The sequence below is a fragment of the Rhinolophus sinicus genome, linkage group LG16 (assembly GCF_036562045.2).
Source record: "Rhinolophus sinicus isolate RSC01 linkage group LG16, ASM3656204v1, whole genome shotgun sequence".
In the NCBI taxonomy this organism is placed as follows: Eukaryota; Metazoa; Chordata; class Mammalia; order Chiroptera; family Rhinolophidae; genus Rhinolophus; species Rhinolophus sinicus.
The window spans coordinates 9,456,768-9,471,468 of record NC_133765.1 but is presented as its reverse complement, the minus strand read 5'-3'; the positions used below and the strand labels follow the sequence as shown (position 1 = coordinate 9,471,468).

Genomic DNA, 14,701 nt, shown 5'->3' with positions numbered 1-14,701 from the left:
GTGTTTTGTGGGCTCATATCTCTGGTGCAGGTTCCAAGAATTGGGGTGCCTAATGCAGGACATAAATCCCTCACTCCTTAGGGAGAAGCTCTGTATTTTTGAGATTCCCTCCCAACTGTAGGTGATGGGGGTATTTTTGCGAGACTATGTCTCTGCCTCTCTTACTAGTCTCAATGTGGTCCTTTCATTTTTTGTTGTGGAAGCTGTTCAGCTAGTTTTCAGGTTTGTTTCAGAGTAAGCTGATTCATATGTAGCTCTCTATTAGGTATTTCCATGGGAGGAGGTGAGTTCGGAATCTTCCTATGCTGCCATCTTGAATCCATCCAGTGAACACTTTCTAATATATATATATCATTTTAATTTCTTTAACAATTTTTCCAATTTTTGAGTCATATTTTCAATGGTTGCTCACGAGTTTACCATATAAATCTTAACTTATCACAATCAGCTTCTGATTTTTACTAGCTTAACATTAGTGATATATGGGAACATGACTCCTATATAGCTCTAGTCCTTCCCCCTTTTTAGTATATACATACTGTGTATATTGTTAAAAACACAGTAACACATTGTTATAATTATTACTTTACCATCAGTAATAACTCATGTAGCCCAATACAGCTTTGCTCCTACCTACCGTGTTTGTGGTGTGATTGGCATATTATACATCCATTACATGTCTGTATATTATAGGCTCCACATTAAAATACACACATTTTATAAAATCAGTGAGGAGGAGAAAGGCGGAAATATTAATTTCTATTATTTTGCACAATTACATATTTACCTATACCAGTGTTCTTTTTTGTATGTGTACATTTGAATTACCATCTGGGAGTCATCTGCTTTCAGACTTAAAAACTTCTTTTAGTATTTCTTGTAAGGTGGGTCTGATAGCAAGAAATTCATTTTTTATCTGGGAAAGTATTTTGCTTTCATTTTAGAAAGAAAGGATTCTTGCTTGACAGTTTTTCTTTGAGCACATTGAATATGTTATCCCACTGCTTTCTGGCCTCCCCTATTTCTAATAGGAAGTCAGCTGTTAATCTCATGCGGGAGGGGTGTTCCATGGTAAGTGATGAGTTGTTTTTCTGCTTAGGAAGTTTTCTCCTAGTCTTTAACTTTCAGCATTTTTACCATGATGTGTATGTTTGTAGATCTCTTTCTATTTTTCTTACTTGGAGTTCATAGAGCTTCCTGGATGTGTAGGTTATTATTTTTCAATAAATTTGGGGTGTTTCCTGCCATTATTTTTTTTCTACTCCTGTCTCTTCTTTCTAGTACAGTGGTACCTCGGTTTTCGAACACAATCCATTCCAGAAGACCGAGTTCTGAAACATTAGAAAATCGAGGCACGTTTCTCCATAGAAAGTAATGCAAAATGGATTAATATGTTCCAGACCTTTAAAATCAACCCCTAAAAATGCAAATTTAGCATGAATTTTACTATCTAATGATACCATAGATCCATAAAATTTACAGTGTTCGTAAACCAAAATGTTCGTCAATGGAGACATTCAAAAACCGAGGTACCACTGTACTCCCATTGCACTTATGTTGGTGTGCTGGATGGTGACCCACATTTTTTTTGAGACTGTTTACTTTTCTCTTTTCTTTATCCTTTTCCTCCCCTTTGTTTTCTTTTGTTGTTTGCATAATCTTTACTGAGCTATGACAAAGGCTGCTAAATCTTTCTTCTGCCAGGTCAAACTTACTGTTGAGTCCCTTTAGTGCATTTTTTTAAAATTAAAGTTTAATGGGGTGACAACTGTTAGTAAAGTTACATTGGTTTCACCTTTAGTGAATTTATTTCTGTTATTGACAGAAATGAAGAGAGAAATGCACAAGTCTGCAATTTTATTTGGAGACTTCAACACCCCTGTCTCAGCTATCAATGGAATTGACAGACAGAAAATTAGGAAACATGCAGAACTAAACACCACAATCAACCAACTGGGTAACACTGATATTCATAAAACATTCCACCCATTAACAGAATATACATTGTTTCCAAAGTATGTTCTCTGATTCTAATGGATTTAAACAAACAAAAAGTCAGTAACAGAAAGATAACAAAAAAAATCCCCAAACACTTGGAAATTAAACTACTTTTAAGTAATTCATGGATCATAGAGCAAGACACAAGGAAGTCAGGCAGTATACTGAACTGAAAAACAACGTATCAAAATTTATGGGATGCAGCTAAAATAAGTGTTTAGAACGCACGCACGATACTGTGATTTATAATAAACATGTATTTGCTCTTCATCCCCACTTCTGGCACAGAGCTAGTAAGACCCTTGGAATTTCCTAAGTGATGACAGCAGCAAAGGTGTCTCTTGCTATGTTAATGAATTGGCTTTTAGAATATCCGTAAGGATGGGGGCTGGCTGCCAAGGAGCACCAACCATCTGATTCTTAGAGCATTGAAATTTTCATTCCCAACCCCCTTGACATCCAGGGAGAGGAGAAGGACTCGAGGTGAATCAATTATGCCTATGTAATCAAGTCTCCATAAAGCCCCCAAAGGATGGGGCGTGGGGAGCCTCTGGGCAGTTCAACATGTGGAGATTTGGGGGAAGAGCGTCATACTACGAGAAGGCGTGAAAGCTTCACACCCTTTCCCTAAACCTTGTCCTATGCATCTCTTCAATCTGGCTTTTCCTGAGTTATTTAGTTTTATAATAAATCCGTAATCTAGTAAGTAAAACATTTCCCTGAGCTCTATGAGCTGCTCTAGTTCTAATTAATCAAACTTCCAAGGAAGGGGTTGTAGGAACCTCCAATCTATAGCTGGTCTGTCAGAAGCATAAGTGACAACCTGGACTTCTGATTGGCCCATGCAGTAAGGATGAGAGGTCAGTCTTATAGGACTAACACCTTAAATGGAGGGGCTGATGCTATCTTCGGATAATGTCAGAATTTAGTTAAATGGTAAAACACCCAGCTAGTGTCGAAGAATTGCCTGTTGGTGTGGGGACACTCCCTCCACATTAAAATTGAACACAGAACCCACTTAGAGGGAAATTTATACCATTAAAACCTTATATCAGAAAATGAGTAAGGTCTCAAATCTGTAATCTAGGGCTTCTATTTTAAGAAACTAGAAAAGAACAAAATAAAACAAAAGCATAGAAGGAAGGAATTAATAAAGAGCAGAAATCAATAAAATTGAAAATAAAAAAATCAATAGAACCAAATGTTTGATCTTTAAAAAGATCAATAAAATAGATAAAGCTCTAGCAAGATTGACAAAGAAAAAGACAAGAAACAAATTACTGATATCAGGATTGAAAAATTGGATATCAATTGCTGAAGTGTCCAAATAGGCCCAAGATGGAGTTGCTTACCCTAAGGTCCATGTCAGCAAACTGGAACTTAACTAAGTTTCTATACGCGGCTTTCCCAGAAAAGGCCTGAGCCAACCAATCAGCACTTGCCTGCTCAGCACAAGTTACCTAACTGTGCTGCAAGACATCTCTCCATATAAGGAAAGTAACCCTGTCTTACCCAAACAGCAAATGCCCAGTAAAACTTCCTTGCTCCTATTCACTTTGGTCTATAAAATTCTCTCACTTTATACAACTCTTTGGGAGCTCCACTCTATCCCTAGACTGGATACTGCCAGATCCACAAATTGCTGAATAAAGTCAACCAGATCTTGTCAAAATTTATGACTGTTGGATTTTTTTCGTTAACATGCAACAAATATAAAAAACATAAGAGACTATTACAAACAACTATACACACTTAAGCTTGACAACAAAGATAAAATGGGCCAATTCTTGAGATAACCACACACAAAATTCAACCAAGATGAAACAGATACCCTGAATAATCCTGTGTTACAGAAATCAAATTCATAATTAAAGTCCTTCTAAAGAAATCTTCAAGACCAAGACGGTTTCACTACAGAATTCTGCCAAACACTTAAAGAAGTAACACCAACCATACAATCTTTTCCAGGAAAAAAAAGAACACTTCTTGTTTTATGAGGCCAGCAGTATTCTGATATAAAAGCCAGACAATCAGTACAAAAAACTACAAAACAATACCCCCTGTGAACACAGATTTAAAAATCCTCAACAAAATAATAGCAAATCAAATTTAGCAACACCAACAATACCACAATCAAGGGGAGGGAGTTATCCTGGGGTTCAATATTAAAAAAAAAAATCCATCAATTTAATCCACCATACTCACAGTTTAAGGAAGAAATACCACATAATTTCAATTGATGCAGAAAAAGCATCAAAAAAACAACAACACCCTAAAACAACATTCCTTCATGATAAAATCTTAGCAAACTAGAAATAGAAGGGAACTTCTTCTTCAACCTGATAAAGGGCAACTACAAAAAAAATCAACAGGTTGGCACCTACTGGTTGAAGACTACATGCTTTCCCACTATAATCAGGAAAAAAGGCAAGGGGAAAAAACCCAAAAGGTGTATGTATGTATATATATACACATATATGTATGTGTATATATATAAAAAAAAAAAGACCTCCTAGAGCTAGTAAGTGACAGGACACAGGATGAACATGACAGTACACAGGGTCAATTATATTTTTGTATAGTAGCAATGAAGAGTAAGAAATCTAAATTTAAAAAAATTCAGTATCATTGTAACAGCTCCAGAAAAAACAAAATACTTAAATATAAATCTAATAAAACATGTATAGAACCCACATGCTGAAAGTACAAAACACGGATAAAAAGAAATTAAGGAAGACCTAAGTAAATGAAGAGGCAGGTTCACGCATTGAAGATTAAATATAGTAGAGATGTCAATTCTACTCAAATTGATGCAGGGATTTAACATAATTACAATTACAGGATTTTTTTGGTATATATAAACGAGCTGATTCTAAAATTTATACAGAAAAGCAAAGGAACTAAAATAGACAAAACAGTTTTGAAAAAGAAAAAGTTTTATCACACTAAATTAAAGACTTACTATAAAACTACAGTAATCCAGACAGAGTGGTATTGGCCAAGGGATAGACAGAGATCAATGGAACAGAAGAGAGTTCAAAAATATGTGCACACGAATATGGCTGATTTTTGACAAAGGTGCAAAAGCAATTCAATAGAGAAGATAGTCATTTCAATAAATGTTGCAACAATAGAGCATCCATATACAAACTACCCTCAAATCAAACAAAAAACCACCTTGACTGAAACCTCATACCTTATCCCAAAATTAACTAAAACTGGGTCATAGATCTACATGTAAAACTAAAATTATAAAGCATTCGTAAGATAGGAAAAAACCTGTATGTCCAGGCAGGGAATAAGGGGTTAGGCAAAGAATTCATAGACATTAAATGAAAAGCACAATCAAAAGAGAAAAATGATAAACTGGACTTCATGAAAATTAAAAACTTTTGTTGTGTGAAAACACTACATTACGAGAAATTATTTGCAAATCACACACCAGTCAAAGAACTTGTACCCAGAATATGTAAAAAAAAAACTCTTACAACTCAATGGTAAGAAAACAAACAACCCAATGAAAAAATGGGCAAGAGACTAGATTCTGGGCCAAGATGAAATATACAGTAGTACCTTGGTTTTCGAACATCTCCGTTTACGAAGGCCGTAAACCCGGAAGTAAGTGCTTCGGTTTTCGAACACCTTCAGAAGTCAAACATGTCACGCAGCTTCCGCTGAGTGCAAGATCCTGAGGCCTAGCTGTCAGCTGTTTTCGAACGTTTCAGAACTCAAATGGTCTTCCGGAACAGATTACATTTGAAACCTGAGGTACCACTGTACTTCTTCCTGTTCCTTCCACTCAGCAGTTAAAGTACTATGTACTTTATACGTAAAATAAATATAAGACAACTCTGAAAGGTGGATAAAAAGTAAACTATCTAGAGACCTTAAGACCCAAGGAACAACATCCCAGCCCCTAGTAACCACACTTCTATTTTCTGTCTCTATGAATTTTACTACTCTAGGTACCTCAAGTAGGTGGAATCACCCAATATTTATTTGTCCCTTTCTGACTGACTGGATTACTTAGCATAATGTCTTCAAGGTTCATCCATGTATCAGTATTTTTTTCCTTTTAAAAGGCTGCATTATATATATATATATATATGATCTATTCATTTGTTGCTGGATATTCAGGTTGTTTCCACAGGTTTTCAATCCCCTATTTAACTAATAAAAGCAAGGATTATTCACAAAATCAAGGAATCTTCAGGTAGAGAGGAATGTTTGAAGTCACCTAGTTCTACCGCCTTCTAATACATCACTTGGTAGAAGCGATCACAATCATAAAATTCTGGTATTTCGCAGTATCATCTTGAGTATGGGTAGCTACCAATTCAAACTGTTCACATTCTCTTTTCAAGTTGGCAGTTATCATCAGTCTTTTAATTAATTTAGCCATGACACATGACACATGATGTTCACACACATGATATACCTCCATGGGCAAGGCTAGATTTTTTAAAAAACTGGATAAAATATAGATAACATAGGGCCGCCCCGATGGCCCAGGTGGCTGGAGCGCCGTGCTCCTAATGCTGAGGTCACCAGTTTGGTTCCCACATGGGCCAGTGAGCTGCGCCCTCTACAGTTAAGATTGTGAACAACAGCTCGCCCTGGAGCTGGGCTGCCATGAGCAGCCATGGGCTACCGTGTGATGCCAGGAGCAGCTGGTGGCCAGCATGAGTGGCCGGCAGCCAGTGAGAGATGCCGTGAGCTGTTGTGAGCGGCCAACCGACGACAGGCCACCAACTGCCTCAGCCGGGGGGAGAGCAAGGTTCATAATACCACCAGCATGGGCCAGAGAGCTGTGCCCTACAACTAGACGGAGAAACAATGGCTTAAACTGGAGTGGGGGAGGGGGCGGAAGAAGGGGAAAAAAAATTAAGCTTTGACACCGAGATGAAAATCTTGATTTTTTTTCTGAGTCTCTAGCCACATGTAATATTTAAAATGCAGCAAACGTGTAGGTAAATTATATATAATTACACTGTGTTGTTACTGCAAATTGTTTCATTGTGTCATTCTTGCTAATAGACAATATGCATACTTTGCTTCCTCACCCTTCTCATGATAAGTGTATTCATGGACAAAATAAAACTGAAGTAACTGCAATAATGACAAATACTTAAGTAATTCATAATTTCTAAAACTATTAATGGTACTATACATTAGGTTGTGGCAATTAAGATATGGAAGCCCCATTTTTAAAAATAATATACATAATTTTATTACAAAATCTTTTAAAGAAACAAAATGCAATATTCTAAAAAACCCAAAATTTACTATTGATACTAATTTCTTTAAGTTTGCTGTGCTACAATACACAAGAAATTAAGAAACCATTTAATATTTAGAAACATTTAACATCAGAAGCCTTAAAATCTAACTGTATGTAGCAGCCCCTCAAAAAGCTACCACCTGTATTTTTAAAAAAGTGTTTTCTCTATAAAGAATCTTATCAGCTATACAAAAATCTGTACAGTTTTTATACTGAAGCTAATATTGAGCTGCACTTGAATTCACATTCTTAGCAAAACTGCCTGAGCGCGCACACACACACACATCATTACAGGACAGCCTCCTCTTCTTCGTCATCATCATCTTCGCCCTCTTCCTCCTCCTCATCTGGTTCATTCTTCTTTGAGGCTGTTGGCCTGCCAGAGCCCTTCTTTCCTGCTTCACTTTTGCCCTTGGCGCGGTATGCAGCATATCATTTTCATATTTCTCCTTTAGCTTAGCTGCTTTCTGTTCATATAGTTGCTTGTTTGGCTGACTGTTCAGACCACATTTCACCCAATTTTTTTTCAGTACCCCAATGGATAAGCCAGGGTGTTCACTTTTGATCTTTGGGCGATGTTCAGAGCAAAACAGGAAGAAGGCAGATGGAGGCCTTTAGGAGCATTGGGATCTTTTTCCTTTCCTTTCTTATCACCTTTGGGAGGAACATAAGTTTTCATCTCCCTGTCATAGTGAGCTTTGTCACTTTTTGCCGTACCTTCGAACTTTGACTTTTGCTTTGCAGACATGGTCTTCCATCTCTCCGAACATTTCTTGGAGAATTCGGCAAAATTGACGGAAGTCTGGGTGTTTCTTCTTGTGCTCTTCCCGGCAGGTTTACACAAAGAAGGTATACAAGGACATCTTGCCCCTCGGCTCATTGGGGTCTCCTTTACCCCTGGTGACAGACGGCGTCTAGTAGTAGCTTTTCCTCGGTGTTCCACAGAACAGGACTCCACAGGCGCTGCCTTCGCTGAGCTCCGGCGTGAATTGGTTTTGGAAGCCCCATTCTTTAAGCTCTAGTTTTAACTCACAACTGATAAAGAGATAGCAATTACAAAACCTCTGGTAAGACCTGCTTCTTTGAGGACCCTGACTAAAGCTGCTCAAGAAAAGGACTTCTTACAGCAACTGTGGAAATCACCAGTCTTTGAAGATATAGACAACTATGGGAAAACATCAAGTTTTGATACAGTCAATACTATTTTAAGTGTCTCCAGAGCAACCATACATATGCCAAACTGTGAGGTATGACTCTGGACCTGACAGTTTTCATTCTCTTATACTACAGATATTACTACTCATGCCTTGAATACTATCTTAGAGGTTAAAAGAGATAAAGGATGGAGGAAAAGATCGTAAAGAGGCATTCTTCCCCCCTCAATTGGAAAAAAACCCTTCAGAAATAGAATAAAGGAATTTGAATTTTGAAGCTGAAGGGGGTATAAGGAGATTATTTTATAGTTTAAGAAATTAAGTTTAGTTCACGAAACATTTATCGGACTAGATGCTGTGCTAAAAAAAAAGCCCAGAAAGGTTAACCAAGTCAGTAAATTAATGTAAGATGGGAGTGGAACCCAGATTACTTTATTTTTGGGAATCCACTGCTTTGTATAAAAATCATACTTAACAGGCCCTGGAGCCAGTATTCCTAAATTAAAGCACTCTTGCCATTAATTTTCTAATACTGTAAGAACAATTCAGTTTCCACATAGGAACAATTGTTCTTATTGAAATAAAATTTTATCTTATTACTTCTAGAACTCACAGTCAATCTGTTCAAACTAGTAATCAACTATCCTGAAAATGACAAACTGCTTTTATACAACTAAACAGATTGGAATGGGAAAAGTTATGACTCATTCCAGTAAATACTTCTGTAAATTGTCAAACTGATAGAAAGTCAGGCAAATTCTATAATAAAATGATATTTGAAAAAGACATTGCTATCAGGCCAGAATTTTACAAGCTGAGTATTAGTTGTAGTACTTGCTGCAAAACAACCTAGCATCACGAGAGTTTCATAGTGGTTATCACTAGCCCAGGAAAAGATCAAAACTCATCAGTTTCAGTACGGTTTCTACTGAATGTGTAACACTTTCACACCACTGTAAAGTTGAAAAATTGTTGTCAACTTTGTAAGTCAGGGACTATCTGTATATGGAAAGCACCTGTGCATAACACATACTATATACACAAGAATATGACACAACACTAAGTAACAGATGAAGTATCTTTATTGACAGATCTCTGACTCTATCAATTCTGGCTGAATTAATCTCAAATCTCTAACTCCATTATCCTTCCTGAATTTCAATTCTGGGGCTCTCATGACCAGCTAGTGCTGGACAATTCCATCTAAATGTGTTTGCTATCTTTCAAATTCACCACCTGAAACCGAACTTAAATTCTTTCTCCTCAAATGATACGCCACTGCAGACTTTCTAATTCTGTTAATGATGGATGCTTTCAATTGCTCAGTCACCCAGAGCTTAAAATCTGGTACTCGTTTTTGATTTACCACCTCCTATCTTTTGTCAACACCTGAAAATCTTCCCTCAGCTATTCTCCCTTTACATACAAATTTAGAAAAATTACTCTTCTGCTTATGAATGTTTATTCATAAATCAAAGTCATTCTCCAGAGCAAGAGAGTTAATTCTCCACTACCAAGAGATGATGATAATGGCCTTGCAAGGTTGTTGAGTCGTTGCTCTCTAGTCTTCATTACTTTGCCCTCTGCTTAGTTTTGAGGTGGTTATGGATATTATTAAATCCAGCATAGTCAGTAAGCAAAAAATCCTCAGAATGCTAAAAGTGTGAACTTGAATACTATCTTAGAGGTTAGTCTGTGATTCACAGAAGTCTGTGATTATGGTTGAAATAAAATGCAGTTAAACATATTAATAAAGAATAAGAAAGCATGCTGCTCCATGAATGGGATAAATCACTGAATAGTATAAATCACTGAATAGTATGAATGATTCTGAAGTACCCACAACAAATCTTGCAACGTATGAAGATGCTTTGTCTACATAATTGATAATAATCAGCAAGTAACAAGGGAAAATGATTGGTGAAATTGAAAAACTTTTGACTATGTAATTAGAGTAGCATCAACACTAGACGGCAAGATTTCAAACTGTGTAGTCTCAGGACCCCTTGTTTATGTGAGTGATATCTACTAATAATTACCATATCATAAGTAAAAACATTTAGAAATGTAAAAAATTGATTTATTTGAATAAGCCTATTACATGTTGACATTTTTTTTAAAAAAAACTACATTTTCTCAGAAAAAGAGGCACTGATTTTTGCAAATCTCTTAAAGTATGATTTATTACAGCAGCCACATCCCTTATCTGCATCTGTATTGAGTCTATTGTGATACTACATTTCAAGCAGCCTTTGGAAAACTCCACTGAATATCGTGAGAATGAGAATGAAAATGACAAACAATATGTTAATACTGTTATGAAAATGTTTTGACCTTGTGGACCCTCCCTCAGGAAGGTTCCAGGGATCCCCAGGCAAGTCCCCATACCACACTTAACCACTGCCTTCATGTTAAATCAGGAGACAGTTAGGAAATTGTTAACAAGAACTTAAAGAAGGCTAAGCAAGGTGAATGGGCTGTTGTTTAAACTTCTGACCCACGCCAGAAAAAGCTGGTTTCCTATCTTCAAATTTTCACATCAATGAGTAGTAAAATCCATTTGTCACTTACGATAATCATAAAGGAAGATTGTGTACAGTATGGGGGAAGGGTTGGGGGTACCTACCTCAACAAATTTGCAATGTAGATATAATAGGTCTATTTAGGTAAAAGACAATCAAGAAAATGTTTTAAATGTCTATCTGGCAAAGAGGAATAGAGCCTGCTAGGGAGCGTCATGGCTTAGGGTTAGGTCTCCCTGCTGATAAAACAAGGCACACAAAACAAGCCAGCTAGATGTGCTCATCTTTGGATTTAAGACCTAGAATTGTGATCATAAGGAGGGCCAGGTTAAGTACGGCAAAGAAACAAGTTCAGCACTTAGGTCCCTGATGCTGTCAATGAATTGCTAATAATCAAGTCTAAAGCTGCCTTACTCCAGGATTCCTGTTTTGTTTTTGTTTAAAATGATAAATGTCCTTGGCATTTAAGCCACTTAATTCAAGATTTTCTGATACATAAAATGAGTATCCACACACAGAAATCCCACAGGTAGGTACTTCGGCAGGTCCAAATGAAGTCATTATCATCTCTCACAAATGTATTTTCTTTTATGATACCACCATTCCCAAAAGTAGATAACCTGAGAGTTATCTTTGACTTCTGTGTAGACTTAAAAAGGTCACTCCCCCCACATATGTCCATGCCTTAATCTCTGGAATTTGAGAATGTTACTTTTACGGCAAGGACTTTGCAGATGTGATTAAGTTAAGTATCTTGCGATAGGGAGATTAGCCTGGATTATCCAAGTGGGCTCTAAAGAGCATCCTTATAAGAGGCAGAGATGACACACATATCAGAGAAGGTGATGAGAAGACGGGGCAGAAATCAGAGTGATGTCACCACAAGCCACAGAATGCCTGGAGCGATCAGAAACTGGGGGAGGCAAGGAATGGATTTTCCCCTAGAGCTTTTGGATGGAGTGGGTATCTGCCAATACCTTGATTTCAATGATGTGATATTGATTTTGAACTTTTGTGCTCCAGAACTATGAGAATAAATTTGTTGTTTTCAGCCATCTAGTTTATGATGATTTATTATAAAAGCCACAGGAAACTAATACAACTTCTATCTTTCCCTTTTCCTCCTAACACAGACTTGGATACTAAGACCTTTCTCAGATCCATTCTTTTCTCCTTTAGTCACTGCCTAGGATTACTTAAAATAGCATCCTGACTGGTCTCCTTGCCTTTAGTGTCACCAGCCTTGAATAAATCCTCCATTATTCAAATACCCTCTAAAATACAACAATCTGAATCCAGCACTTATTACCTCATGCCTTACGTTGTCACACTGAACAACTCTTAACACATTTTTTGCGGGAAACGAGTAAACTCGTCATATCGCTTTTTATACCAAAGCGCGGGAGACGAGAATAACACATATTTTGCACGTCTTTTTAAACTAAAACACTGAAAGTTTCATAGAAAAATATCAAATAGATCGAAAGATATGAATATTTTACGGAAAGTCTAATTTTGGTGAGAAAATGTCAAAAAACCCCGTGTTACGACGCGATTTGGCGGGAAAATGCCCGCTTACAAAGTGTTTAATAGCATTTTGTTCTTTTCAACACTTTTGTATACAATTGATACCAAGTTCAATATATAAAACCCTTGAGCTCCTCCCATTACATTGATAAAGAAATTGAAGTTCAGAGAATAACTGACTCATCCAAGGTCACAGCGCTAGTAAACAGCAATTTACATACTGATGCTAAGCTTTCTTGCCATGTACCTCATATTCTCTCAGCTCTTTTATATCTTTAGATGCTTTAGGCTGCTACCTTTTCCTTAGTCTGCAATATTAATTATTAACTCCAAATTGATTTTAACTTACTCTCTGAATACACCATATGGATTTACATTTCCCCACTTCTGGTCTCTTTTTGGAACTCCCCTCCTTATTGCTCTGAACAGTCAGATACTTCTCTGCTTTGTTCTTCCTTCCACCCTACATGTGAGCAATATCTTCCATTTGTATGTCACTTTTCAGATTACACTGTGTTTTTAAATACATTTTCTTTGGATTTTAAAAACCTGATGAAGTAGATGAGGAAAGTTTAAAGATCAAGGAACATAAAGATCAGAGAAAATAAGTGGCCTAATAGGGGCTCAAAATCAGGAACTGATTTTATTTAAATCCTGTCCTCTTTTTATTATTAACCTATGCTGCTTGTCCCTTCACTGAACTCCTGTAGTATCTGTCATGACCACTGATCTGGCATTTGATGTAACACCAACTTAGGTTTACCAGAGTATATGTCCTGTCTCTCCAAGGATAAAAGGATAATTCCAACATATTTTGGAATCTATCATACCTGTGTTAAGAATCATTTGAATGAAGGGTGGCCAGGTGGCTCAGTTGGTTAGAGCACGAGCTCCGAACAAGGCTGCCGGTTCGATTCCCACGTGGGCCAGTGAGCTGCGCCATCCACAACTAGATTAAAGACAACAAGCTGCCGCAGAGCTTCCAGAGGGGCGGTCGGATGGCACCGCTGGTTAGAGCGCCAGCTCTCAACAACAAGGTTGCCAGTTCAATTCCCACATGGGATGGTGGGCTGCGCCCCCTGCAACTAAGGATTGAAAACGGCAACTGGATTTGGAGCTGAGCTGCGCCCTCCACAACTTGATTGAAGGCCAACAACTTGGAGCTGATGGGCCCTGGAGAAACACACTTCCCCAATATTCCCCAATAAAATTTATTAAAAAAAAAAAAGAATCATTTGAATGCTTGAGATAAAACTGATGTACAATAAACTGCATATGTTTAAAATGCACAATTTGATCAGTTTTGACATATATATCATCACCACAATCAAGATAAGGAACATTTCCATGACCCCTGTAAGTTTCGTGCCTCTTTGCAAGTCTCTCCCTCCTGCCCCTCCCCAGGAGCCACTGGTTTGCTTTCTATTTTAGACAAGGTTCATTTTCTAGAATTTTATATAAATAGAATCATATAATATATACTTTCTTACTGATCTGACTTATTTCACTGGATATAATTATTTTTGAGATTCATCCATGTTGTTAGGCTCAAGAATTTTTATTTTTAATTGGGGAAGGGGAACAGGACTTTATTGGGGGAACAGTGTGTACTTCCAGGACTTTTTTCCAAGTCAAGTTGTTGTCCTTTCAATCTTAGTTGTGGAGGGCGCAGCTCAGCTCCAGGTCCAGTTGCCGTTGCTAGTTGCAGGGGGCGCAGCCCACCATCCCTTGTGGGAGTCGAACCGGCAACCTTGTGGTTGAGAGGACGCACTCCAACCAACTGAGCCATCCGGGAGCTCAGTGGCAGCTCAGCTCAAGGTGCTGTGTTCAATTTTAGTTGCAGGGGGCACTGCCCACCATCACTTGTGGGACTCGAGGAATTGAACTGGCAACCTTGTGGTTGAGAGCCCACTGGCCCATGTGGGAATCGAACCGGCAGCCTTCGGAGTTAGGAACATAGAACTCTAACCGCCTGAGCCATCGGGCTGGCCCCAGGCTCAAGAATTTTTTGTTCCTTCATATTACTAAGTACTATTCCATTGTATGGGTGTACCATAATGTTTATCATTTAACTGTTGATAGACTTTTAGGGTGTTTCCAGTTTGGGGCTATTATAAATAAAGGTACTGTGAACATGTGTATACAGGTCTTTCTGTGGCCAAACCACCAGAGGTTCTTAATCATTGCTGTTTCCACGCCATTTACAACATGCGTTATAA

At 37.7% G+C, this 14,701-nt stretch overlaps 1 protein-coding gene and 1 pseudogene across 4 annotated transcripts in view; both read right to left on the bottom strand.

Annotated features, from left to right (window-relative positions):
- Positions 1-14,701, bottom strand: part of ZBTB44 (zinc finger and BTB domain containing 44) — an 81,956-nt gene that overhangs the window by 57,335 nt on the left and 9,920 nt on the right. The gene's annotated exons all lie outside the window — the stretch shown is intronic.
- Positions 7,389-14,463, bottom strand: LOC109435844 (high mobility group protein B2; annotated as a pseudogene).